General features: G+C 51.5%; 1 protein-coding gene across 6 annotated transcripts in view; it reads left to right on the top strand.

Annotated features, from left to right (window-relative positions):
- The first annotated feature begins 7,927 nt into the window (after window positions 1-7,927).
- Window positions 7,928-12,291, top strand: part of TTLL1 (TTL family tubulin polyglutamylase complex subunit L1) — a 32,120-nt gene continuing 27,756 nt past the window's right edge. For 4 of the 6 annotated variants that reach the window (XM_045554728.1, XM_045554732.1, XM_045554733.1 and 1 more), the window contains exon 1: window positions 7,928-8,038. The gene's annotated coding sequence lies outside the window, so the exon portion shown is untranslated. Of the gene's footprint in view, window positions 8,052-8,146; window positions 8,275-12,291 lie in introns of those variants that run through there. The other 2 variants (XM_045554729.1, XM_045554730.1) reach the window with 2 other exon arrangements.

Genomic DNA, 12,291 nt, shown 5'->3' on the forward strand with positions numbered 1-12,291 from the left:
GGCTCAGGCCGAAGACTTTGGGAGTCGTCATTGACTCTCTTTCTCTCACGTCCCTCACCTCGAATGTGGGCCAGACTTGAGACTTGCTTCTAATGAATGTAACGTGGCAAAAATGACCTCTGAGGCCAGATCAGAAGAGAATAGCTCCTTGCTTCCTGGGCACTCAGGGGAAGCCAAAAGCAGCTCCGTGGAGAGCCCGTGCGGGGAGGCGCTGAGGCCTCCTGCCCACATCCAGAGCCACGTGTGTGAGCCACCACCAAAGTGGATCCTCCAGCCCCACCCAAGCAAATGACTGCAGCTTCAGGACAGACCCTGAGCCCCACGCCCCAGAGAAGCGTTCCTGAATTCTGCCTACAGAAACTGAGAGGGAAGTGTTTATTACTGCTTTAAGCACTAGGTTTTGTGCTGATTTGTTACACAGTGATAAAAACAAATACACCCACATCTGATTTTCCGGCAAATCCTGTTGGCATTATATTTCAAATACGTCCAGAATCAGACCACTTCCGGGTTGGGTTGTCTTTCACCTGGATTATTGCAATAGTGTCCTCACTGGTCTTCCCACCTCCGTCCCTTCCCCTCTGCAGTTTATGCTCAGCACAAGGGCCTGAGGGATGTTGTTAAAATGAAACCCTCTGCTGCCCACATCCTCCCAGGCTGTCTGTTTTACTCAGATTTACGCCCAAATCCTCGAGGCCCTGCCTAATCCAGCCCAATTTTACCTTTATGGTCTCTTTTTCTTTTCTTTCATTTATTTATTTATGTATTTATTTATTTTTTGGAGAGATGGGGTTTCACTCTCTTTGCCAGGCTGGAGTGCAGTGGCATCATCATAGCTCACAGCAACCTCAAACTCCTGTGCACAAGTGTTCCTCCTGCCTCAGCCTCCCTCCCGAGTAGCTCGGACTCTAGGCGCCCACCACCACACCTGGCTAATTTTTCCATTTTTTGTAGAGATGGAGGTCTTGCTATGTTGCTCATGCTGGTCTTGAACTCCTGGCCTCAAGTGATCCTCCCACCTTGGCCTCCCAAAGTGCTACGATTACAGGCATGAGGCACCGTGTCCACCCTATGGCCTCATTTTCTGCTACTCCCTTCCTTGTTCATTCCGTGCCAGCCACACGGGCTTCTTTGCCATTCCTCAAACATGGATAGGTCCATGACTGCCACTGGGTCTTTGCCCTGCTGGGGGATTGCTCTTCCACCAAATAGCTGCAAGTTTATCCTCTTATCTCCTGAAATCTTTGCTCAAATGTTACCTTCCCTGACAACCCCATTTAATACTACAATCTCGTTTAATACCACAATCATCCCATCAGTCGATCCCATCTAACACTGCAATCCCTGGCTCCCTGGAATTAGTTCTTTTCTTTCTTTCTTGACAGGGTCTCACTCTGCCACCCAAGCTGGAGTGCAGTAGCTCCCTGCAGCCTCCAACTCTTGGGCTGCAGTGATCCTCCTGCCTCAGCCTCCCAAGCAGCCGGGTCTACAAACCCACACCATCATGCCTGCTAATTTTTTTTTTTTTTGTAGGGATGGGGTCTTGCTGCATGGCCCACATTGGCCTCAAATTCCTGGGCTCAAGCGATCCTCCTGCCTTCTGCCTCCCAAAATGCTGGGAACTTTCTGGGGTGACATGAATGGTAGTCACAGGGTATCACAGGTAGTCACACATATGCAAACATGTACTGAGCTGAATGATTCCGATTTGTGCACTTTTTGGTATGTAAACTAAAACTCAGTACTAAAAAATAAAATCAAAGAAAACAAAGCACAATGGATCAGACTAGAAATAGCCAAAACAAGGACTTTAATCCAGATCCGGATTTGTAGCTACCAGGGGTACTTGGCAGGCCAGGTACATGGTGAGACCTACCCGAGGGGCCAGTTTTCCTGGTGACAAGAGTAATGTTATAATTGAAAAAACAGGACCAGTGCCTTTGAGAGCACCTTGCAGAGCAATGCCACAGCGATTTAACAGACACCCACTCGGGCCAAAAAGCCAAATGGCTGGTGTGACCAAAATAACCTAATCTGTGTGGCCTGTCAGCGGAACGGAGAACAGGCCTCCGTTCTGTCAGACAATTCCAGGAATCCCGGGTCGGAGAGGAGGTGATGTCAGCTGCTGCATTGTGGAGGCCTTGGGCAGCAGGCTGTGGACGTCCTACAGTGACGGCCACTGCTGTCCCCTGCCAGGAGCAGGCTCAAGACCCCAGGTTATCACTCAAGTCAGGGCTGGCGGGAGCGACCAGGCCCACGTGGTGCGGGCAGGAAGGAGCCCCAGTCCTGCGGAATCTCCTTTTGCCCAGAAATAACATCCCTTCTGACAGCCGAGCTTATCAGAGTGATAGCAGATTTTTTCTAAACAATAGCAGCCCTGGAAGCGCATGTGGCTGGACACGCGCATGCAGTGAGGACGCGCTGGCCGTGGGGCGGCGGCCGCTGCTGTCCACACCTCTGCTCTCGGGACACCCTGAGAAGGGCCTCTTCTGGCCAGGCTGCCACCCTCTGTCGGCCCCAGAGGACGGGGCCCTTGTACGTGGCCTGTGTATATTTTTGTTTCTCTGCACTCCAAATAGTGGACCCTCAGCAGATACCTGTTTCACAAGTGAGTAAATGTCACCATCCTTTTGTAAACTTAAATAAAATTTTAAGTCTCACCCCCCCCCACCAGCTGACTGAATGGCTGACTGAATGGACCCCTTGGTGGCCAACCGAATACCCTAAAACTAAATTGCCTGCCAGGAGGAAGGAGCTCAGACATGCCTGATCATGCCCCTCTCCCTTCTTAGGGACATCCTTTGCAACCCATTAACAAGCCTAAGGGTATGCAAGACACACCTGCAGGCCCTCAATTTACATTACAAATCTATGGTCGGTGGCTCACACTTGCACAAGGCCTCCTGGGCGTGGCTCCAGGTCGTGGTCCTCAAATTTGGCTCAGAATAAATCTCTTTAAAATTATTTTACAGAGTTTGGCTTTTTTTCTGTTGACACTTTTCATCCTAACAACAACCTTGTGACATGGGGATGCCGCTCCCACCGTCGGGGAGGGCAGCGAGGCGAGGCCAGGCACCAGCTTCCCGTTCCAGGCCCGCGGGGCTCCGGCCTCAGGCTGCCCCTCTCCTGCTTCAAAGAACCAGGAGGACCCAGGGAGACAGCATTTTGGGATTTTTGCTCTTATAGGAAATAATTTCTTTTTATTTACAGTTCTGCAGTCATGTCCTCCTTTCTGAAGCAGCTTATACGCTACTTGGTCCCACTAATCGTGAAGGAGATGCAGGGAAAAGCGGCGATGCTGCCCAGAGTTTGAGCCTTTGAGGACACACGGGGCAGGCAGGGCTGAGCACAGTCCTGACCGCCCATGCTGGGACGACACGGGGACACAACGTTTTAGGAGGACAGTCCTGTGAACAGCACCAGACATTTAAAATGCACATATTCTTTGACCCAGATATTTCACTTAAGCACATTCTGGGCAGAAGGAGCGTGTGGGCAAGGGTGCGGAAGTCAGAAAGCCCAAGTGCTGAAATTTGACAGAAAGAGCCAGCCTGGCTCTTTGCCCAGAAGGAAGGGCACTGCTGGACAAGCCCGGCCGCAGGGGTGAGCTGGCAGGCTGCGCGGCGTGGGGAACCCTGGGAGAGGAGGCCTGAGGTCAGATCCCGGAGAGTTGGAAGGCCATGGCCCAGACACCTGCAAAGCACTTGCGGCGTCAGTTTTATTTTTCCTTTTCTATAACCCGGTGAAGTGTGTGTTATGGGCCCATTTCCTGGACGAGCAAGCTGACTCCAGAGAGGGTCAGCCACACTGCACAACCCCAATGTGCACAACACAGGCGCAGATGTGTCTGACTCCCAACATCAAGGTTCATTCCCAAACCTTCCCCAGGTACCTCCCCTGGGCCCTGGGATCCCAGGGGCACAGTGTCTAAAGTCCCTGCCCTGAGGGAACTCGTCTTGTGGAGGGGCTATTGGAATTGGGGGGAAAAGTTTCCAGCAAACGAGCCCAGCACGGTGGCTCGAGCTCACAGTCCCAGCTCCCTGGGAGGCTGAGACAGGAGGATGCCTTGAGACAAGGAGTTGGAGACCAGCCTGGGCAACACAGTGAGACCTCATCTCTAATTAAATTATTAGTTAAAAAAACCTCTTAAAAATTTTCCAGCAAATGGCATAGAAGGCTGCATCTTTATAGTCACAGGTAGCCCCTTCAGGACACGTGTGCCTTGGCCAGAGCGTCCCACCAGGGGACGTTCTGCGGGGCCCAGGTCTGTGTTGGCCCCAGATGCACTGTGGGTCTGGCCAGCCTCCCCACCGCCCCACCCCGCCCCCGCTAAGCAGGGACGACAGTGGCCACCTCAGAGGGCTGCTGGGGATCATGGAGGTCGTGGTGTAAACCACCCCTCAGCTCTCAGTCCCCTGCCTTTCCTCTCAGGGACGGGAGCTTACCGGATTGGCTGGAACAGTTGTACCCTCTCTTACCAACACCGCTGTGCCTGCCTGCTCACTATGTTGCCCAGGCTGGTCTTAAACTCCTGGTCTCAAGCGATTCTCCCACCTCGGCCTCCCAAATAGCTGGGATTACTGTGCGAGCTTCTGCCCCATCCCCACCTCTTCTCTTCCATTTCTGAACCCCAGGGACTCTACCCTTTTGTCCCAGGCCAGGCTGCTTGCCTTCTGGGCCTCAGCCCTAAGGGCTAGAAATGGACTTGATAAGCCAGAGCCTGCATCCCAGGTGCCCACGCCTCCCTGGTCCTTCCAGGTGCTGGTCACCATGGGCAAAGGGTAATAATGAGAGTCAAAGACAGCACCTGGTTCTCTCACCCGCTGGCAGTCTTCCCAGCTCCGTGCAGCACTGCTGTGGCGGTGGCCCAGGGCTGTGGAGACCCTGGTAAGCCAGGACCTGAGGGTAGCCCAGGCCCTGAGGCTTCCGGAGGCCGAGGGCGGGTGGGAGAGCACCTGGAGGGAGCATGGCCACGGTTGGTGCAGGGCTGCTGCCTGCTGGAGCTGGGGCTGGGGTAGGGGGGCTGGGGTGGGGCTAAAGCCTGGGTGGACTAAAGCCTGGGGTGTCACTGGGAGGCTCATGGTGGCCTCAAGGAGCAACAGGGCTGGGGCACTGGCAAAGTCCTTGAATGTGCTTTTGGCACCTTGACCAGGGCAAGCAGGCCTCCTGGTGGCAGCGTGAGTGGGACTGGAGTTGGGGCTTCGCAGCTGAATTGATGTGGTGACAGCTGCCTGGCCTTGGGCAAGTCACTTACTGCTTTCAAGCTTCAGTTCCCACATTTGCAGGGTGGGGAGGATAGCATACATGAGGATGGTGCTATCAGAAAGCAGGAGATAACAAGCATTGTTGAGGGTGCAGAGAAATTGGAACCCTTGTGTGTTGTCTGTGGGAATGTAAATGGTGCAGCTGCCGGGGACAACAGTATGGAGGCTCCTGAGAAACTTACACACAGAATTGCCGTATGACCCATCAGTCCCACTCTGGGTATGCACCCAAAATAATTGAAACAGGGTTTCAAACTGATACTTATACACTTGTGCTCACAGTAGCATTAATCACAAAAGCCAAAAGGTGGAAACATCCCCAACGTCCACTGACTGAAGAGTGGATTTTTAAAAATGTCATGTAAACATACAATGGGATGTTAGCCTTAAAAAAAGGAAATCCTGTCACATGCTACAACAGGGATGAACCTTGAGGACATTATGCTAAGTGAAATAAGCCAGTCACAAAAAGACAAGTGGTGCGTGAGTCCACTCCTGAAGTCTCCCCAGGTGTCAAAGTCGTGGAGACGGGAAGCCGTGGGCAGTTGCGGGGGCTGGGAGGGAGACTGGGGAGTTGCTGTCTAGCAGGGGTAGAGCTTCAGTTTGGCAAGATGATAAAGTTCTGGAGATTGGTTGCACAACAGTGTGAATATACTCCACACCTACTGAAGTGTACACTTAAAATGGTTAAGATAGTAAATTTTATATTTATGTGTATTTTACCACACTTTACAAAAGTTCGGATGATGCCACTAACTCAGCAGAGTTCTTGGGGGGCTCACTGAGGGGACTGTGGCCAGGTTCTTTGGGAGGTGTCTTGCCTATACATACTGGGGCCGGCTTCATGGGCTCAGACAGCCCCAAACTTGGTTTAATGCTGCCGTTACTATCTTAACATTCTTTCCGATTATTGAACAAGGGGACCTGCATTTTCATTTTGCACTGGGCCCCACAAATGACATAGCCAGTTCTGGCCTTCTCAGTAAGGCTGGTGCAGCTGGTGGTTCTTAGCACAAGTGTCACCCGTGCAGAATTTGTCACCAACTTTGGGGCAATAGTTGGGTGAAGCAATGTGCCAGGGTGTGGGTGAGGAAGGGACCTGGGGTCGTATGACAACAGCACCACTCTAGGGGCTGAGGAACAGCAGGGCCACTTGCCTAGCAGGGAGAGGGACACAGGCCCTCGGCCCTTCCCACTGGCCGTGCATCTCAGACCTCATAGAAGCAGAAGCTGGGAAAGGGCTGAGCTCAGGTTGTCCTCAGACAGGGCCCTGATTGGTATTTCAAGTCGTTTTTGGCAGAACCTGGCCCCAAGGAACCAGCCCCAGAAACCAGCCATTGCAGTTAAGTCTCTTCCAGGCCCCAATGTTTATTGAACACCTACTATGAGCCAGCAGTGCCAGGCCCTGAGCGCATGAGCTGTGTAATTTTCACTTGCGTGCTATGCGAGGCCTCATTCACCTTGGTTTAAAGTGAGAACACTGTAGCCAGAGAGACTTCCCAAGGCCTTACAGCAGGACTGTGGCAGAAGTGGGTGTGAACTCGGCAAGTTGGATGCAGATTAGTGCTCATTCCACTAGATGGTGCCAAAAATATATGATGAGGTACTGAAAGAGCTCCACGGCCCCAGGCAGGGGTTGTGCAGGAGACAGTAGGAAGGGACTAAGTAAAGCTCAGAGCATCACCTGTAAGGCATGCCACCAGTCCCTCCTGAAGGCTGCTCTTTGCTTCCTAGGGGGACAGAATGAATGGTCAGGTTTCCAGGTTTAAATCCAGACGCCATTTACAAGTTGCACAAGTTTGCACAGATTTGGGGGTGGGGGAGGGGATATGGTCTTGCTCTGTTGCCTGGGCTAGAGTACAGTGGCATCGTAGCTCACTGCAGCCTCAAACTCCTGGGCTCAAGCCATGCTCCTGGCTCACCCTCCCAAGTAAGTTGGGACTCCAAGGCACACCACTACACCGGCTTCCTTTTATTTTTTTAAATAATCTTCCCAATAACCCTTCAATGTATGTGTTGTTATCCCCAATTTACAGACAAGAAAACTGAGGTTCAGAGAAGTGAAGTGACCTGCCTAAAGCCACAAAGAAAGTTGATTTTTGGAGCTGGGATTCAGATCCAAGTCTGATTTCAGTTTTAAACTTCTCACTGGGCCAGTCGGCCTCCTCCTTAACAGAGAGGAGTTTACAGTATATTTTGAGGAACCCTTCACCAATCAGGTGACTTTTGAGTGGGCCATTTATTGAATCTTACATGCTCAGCCAAAATACCATCATCCTTACAACAACCCTACGAGGTAGGTGCTACCAACAGCAGGGATTTTCCAGCTACCGAAGCTGAGCTGAAGAGCGGGTAGAGGGGCTAACAGCGGATTGAACACAAGGTCCTGAGCATCACACGGCTCTACCTCCCACTTGCTAGACTCAATGCCGCGCCCCAGACGCTGCTCAATCTCATTTCTGGGCCCAGAAGGTTCCAGGGTGCACAGCCTGGCATTTCCTAGTCCTTAAGCCCCGGGCATAGCTGGCTCCCGGGATAGTGAGCACAGAAACCAGGAAAGCCTGACCCCGGAAATAGTCGTGGTTCCGGCAGTCGCGTCTTCGGTTGCCAGGACACCGCCCCGGAAGTAGAGCGCGCGGGCCGTTCGGCCAAGCCGCGGGTGGCGTCCCCGGGCTAGCGCCGGAGTGGGGGTGGGGGTGGGGGCGGGACCGGGGCGCGGCGCGAGGCGGCCCGCAACGCGCTCCTCGGCGCCCCTCGGCGCTCGGAGCCCACAGGTGAGGCCCACAGGTGAGGCCCTGCCGCCGCGCCGCCTCCTGAGGGTGTGGCCGTGCGCGTGCGGGCGAGCGCGCATGCGTGAGGGAGTGTGTGTGTGGCTGTGTCTACGCGGCCGCGACCGTGGGATTGTAGATGCTGCTCATCGGACCCGCGTCCTCCGGGAAGCCTGCGCTGACCATTGTGCTCCTCTACCTCCTCTGAGTTCCTATGCCTTACCTTGTGCCGTCCGATTATTGTAATTGCATTATTATTTTTATTATTGTTTACGCCAGACTTTCATTGTTCCTAGACTTTTCCCATTCATTTGCAATCCGTGTTGTTTCTGTTGGCATCTTTTGCAGGGCGCCATGTACCTGTGGAGAGAACTCAGGGCAGGAGACAGGAGCTTGTGGGTGACTGGACCAAGACATTTCCACTCCCTGTTTCCCCGGACGGGGCCGGGCGGGGCCGGTCACCCACTCCATAGCGTAGCTAGGGCTTTATTGGGGATTAATTCTAGAAAGGAAAACATCTTATAATAATAATATGTAATAATATATAATACATACATATACACTATTATGTATTATATATTATATTAATATTTGTAATTATATATATTATAAATAAGCCTTTTTGGCATTCACTAAGAAGATTCTTTGCTCAGGAAGCATCTAATGAGCACGTTATGGTACTGGGTTGTAGCAGTACAGAACGGTGGGCCCTGCCCTGAATTACAGACACTGGTAGGCAGCCTCTGTGGACCATGGGACAGTGACGGCATAGCTGTGAACGAATGCACTGTGCCATGTGAAGTCATCGTTTACATTGTTACTTATTATTTTCCTTAAAGGTGGTTCTTTTTTCCTTTCCAAAGAAGACTTGTAGGAAAACAATCCAGATGCCCCAGAATCCTAGCCTAGATGGGACTTCGTTGAAACTGGTAGTGATCAAAATGTCTGGGGTAGCAGGTATGGCAGGGAGAAAGGACTCCCATTTTCTTTTTTGTTATTTTAGAGACAAGGTCTCTCTCTGTAGCCCAGGCTGGAGTGCAGTGGTGCCATCGTAGCTCACTGCAGCCTCAAACTCCTGGGCTCAAGTGATCCTCCAGCCTTGGTCTCCCCAGAAGCTAAGGCTATAGGCATAGACCACCACACCCAACTAATTTTAAAATTTTTTGTAGAGATGGGGTCCCGATATGTTGCCCAGGCTGGTCTGGAATTCCTGGGCTCAAGCAACCCTCCCCACTTGGTCTCTCAAAATGCTGGGATTACAAGTGTGAGCCACCGAACTAGCCAGGACTCCCATTTTCTGATGGCTAGAGCAAGAAGGGCGAAATGATTCTTGTGAATGTAAGTTCTTGTCTCGGGCTTGCTGTTTCTCTTGAAAGGTTGGCCTGGTTTTTGTGTGGCCGTAGTAATAACTGTGGGAAGCGAAAGGCCCCTTGGCGAAGCATCTGTCCTCCGGGGCCTGTGGGCCTGCTCCAGCAGGCACGTGTGCCCACACTCCTCGGAAATCAGCTCAACTCCCAGCCTGGTTGATACTTCACGCTCCTGGAAGTCTTCAGGGATGGCTGTTTATGAGTCTCTCTGCTTTGTGAGGCTCACAGCCCCTGTAGGGCTGGACTGCACCTGATTCACTGCTTGCACAAATTGCACTTGTTTGATTGTGTGTGGAGAGAATTCATTTATTTATTTTTGTTAATTCATCAAATATTTATTGAGCACCTGCTACTGCTAGACACTCTACTAGGTGCTGGAGACTCAACAGGAGGTAAGGCAGAACAATATTCTTGCTCTCCTGATGCTGATATGTCTGTGTAGAAGACAGATGATCACCAGGGAACAAATACTTGAACTAGACCAATTCTTTTCAAACTTGAGCATGGGTAAGAATCATCTGAGAGCTCGAGACAGCCTCCTGGGCCCCAGGCCCAGAGAGTCTGAGTCAGTATCTTCCTTGGATGGGCAGGAGCTCAAGAACCTGTATTTCTAACAATCTCCAGGTGGGCCATGCTTGAGTAGCGCTGGATAAACAATTGTGTACAACCCAAGTGCCGCGGAGAAAACAAAGTGAGTGTGGCAGGGTTGGGAGGATTGAGATTAGTTGGTCAGGGAAAGCCCACTCCGAGCAGTTGACCTTTGAAAAGGGGTCAGATCTGGGGGAAGAGCAAAGGTTTAAGACAGCGTGCAGCTTGGTGGGCATGAAGAGCTGAAAGAAGGCCAGCTAGAGGGGGTGGTTGGTGACAAGGGTGGTGGGAGGCAAGGCCTGAGAGGTGACAAGGGCCCACATCTTGCACGGCTTGCCTTGTGGGTGCTGGAGGACTGCTGGTTTTATTCTAAGTGCAATGGGAAGCTGTAGGGTTACGAGCAGAGTGACAGGATCTGGCGTGTGTGCAAAAGGGCAGTCTGCTGCTGGGCGGGGCATGGGCTGCAGTTAACCAGGGATGGCAGCAAGGTGGTGGTCAGGCCTGCTGTGGTTGTCTGGGAGACTGGGGAAGCTGTGGAGAGACTTGGATGAATCTGGAATCTTTTGGAGTAGACCTGATGTGATTTGCTGCTGGATTAAGTTAGTAATCACTTCCTCCTCAGGGCCACAGTTGAAGTTTGTTGTTTTGTTAAAGCACTGGCGAGGGACAGGGCTTATAGCTTGTTGAATGTGGCTCTCATGCCCCCTCCATCTGGATTGCCTCATTCAGTTTCTTTTTCAAATTTTTTTTTTTTTTTTGAGACAGAGTCTTGCTCTGTTGCCCGGGCTAGAGTGCCGTGGTGTCAGCCTAGCTCTTGCACACCACCATGCCCAGCTAATGTTTTATATTTTTAGTTGTCCAGCTAATTGTTTCTATTTTTAGCAGAGATGGGGCCTCGCTCTTGCTCAGGCTGGTCTCGAACTCCTGAGCTCAAGGGATCTTCCCACCTCATCCTCCCAGAGTGCTAGGATTACAGGCAGGAGCCACTATGCCTGGCCTGTCTCATTCAGTTTCCTATCTCCCTATGACAGGCCTGGCCCTACGTGGCTGTCAGTGCTGAGTGGACGGATGAAAAGCTAAACGATAGGTGGCCCGGACCCTCAGGCTGTCTGTGGGAAACCTGTTCTCCACCTTGTGGGATCCTACCCACTTGACCCATATTATCTTCTGGAAATAACCACCAGCTCTCTGGTTTCAGGGTGGCTTTCTGTGGTTGGTGTACCTCAGACGGTGACAGCCCCAACTATGATTTTGAGCAGGGTTCAGCATAAAAGAGCAACACATCACTCTCTGTTTTTCCTGGTTAGGTTTTTATGATGCTACTTCTTTTTGAAAGTGACTTAAAATTCAGACGCATCAATTCATATGAACCAATAGAGATGTAACATGTTAAGTTCATTATCCTTAACCCCACTTTTGTTTTTCTGTTTTAAGAGGAAGTGACAGTAAAACAATCTGACCTCAGATATTTATTTACTTTTCTAAGGAAAAGGGCTTAGTGTTTCTGAGGGCTGGGAAGGAGTCAACCTAGTCTTCCGTGCTGTGGGGATCAGCCAGCTGGCTTACTTGTCTGTTCTGCAGATGAGTCTGAGCTAGGTGGCTGGCGATAGAGTGAATCAGCCCACTCCCCTGCCCTGCAGGAGGTGCAGTCTGTCACCGAAGGCACCTGTGAACTAACAGTTGCCACGTGGTGTGGGATGGAGGCAGTGTGGGTTGTGGACAGGTTATAGTCTCTGCTCTGCCTTTTATTCTCTGGAGCCCCATTTTCCTCATCTGTAAAATGGGGAGAATAAACAAAGAATGAAAAAATAAATGAGAAGAATACCTGTGTATGGCATCACATGAGCTGTAATAATATCCAGAGTGGAGGAGAATACGCATAAACTGCCCAACCCAGTGCCTGACGCATCCTAGTGCTTAAGAAGTGGTGGCTGCTGTTAGTAGCGATAATATAAGTATGACATTTCTTATCCTCTGAGTTCCAGCACCAGCCCAGGGCCTGCCAGGCCTGCTGTAGGTAGGGAACAGAAGGAGTGTGCAGAGTCAGATCAGGGAAAGCTTCAAGGTAAAGCTCTTTCTGCCGGATGTTCTTGTTCCAAACCCAGGTAACTTTTGGAGTAGCTGCTGTGTGCCTGGTCCACACCTGCATTACCTTGCAGTCGTCCCAGCAGTCCTGGGACGGAGCTGGTGCTTTCATTCCTGCTTTTTTGCATGGGGACACTGAGGCTCTGACATGTGACTGTCTGTGGCTCAGCCATGTCAGTGCTGGAACTGCATCAGGTCTTCAAGCTGCAGGTGTGGCTG

This window comes from Lemur catta, chromosome 6 (assembly GCF_020740605.2).
Source record: "Lemur catta isolate mLemCat1 chromosome 6, mLemCat1.pri, whole genome shotgun sequence".
NCBI classification, from domain to species: domain Eukaryota; kingdom Metazoa; phylum Chordata; class Mammalia; order Primates; family Lemuridae; genus Lemur; species Lemur catta.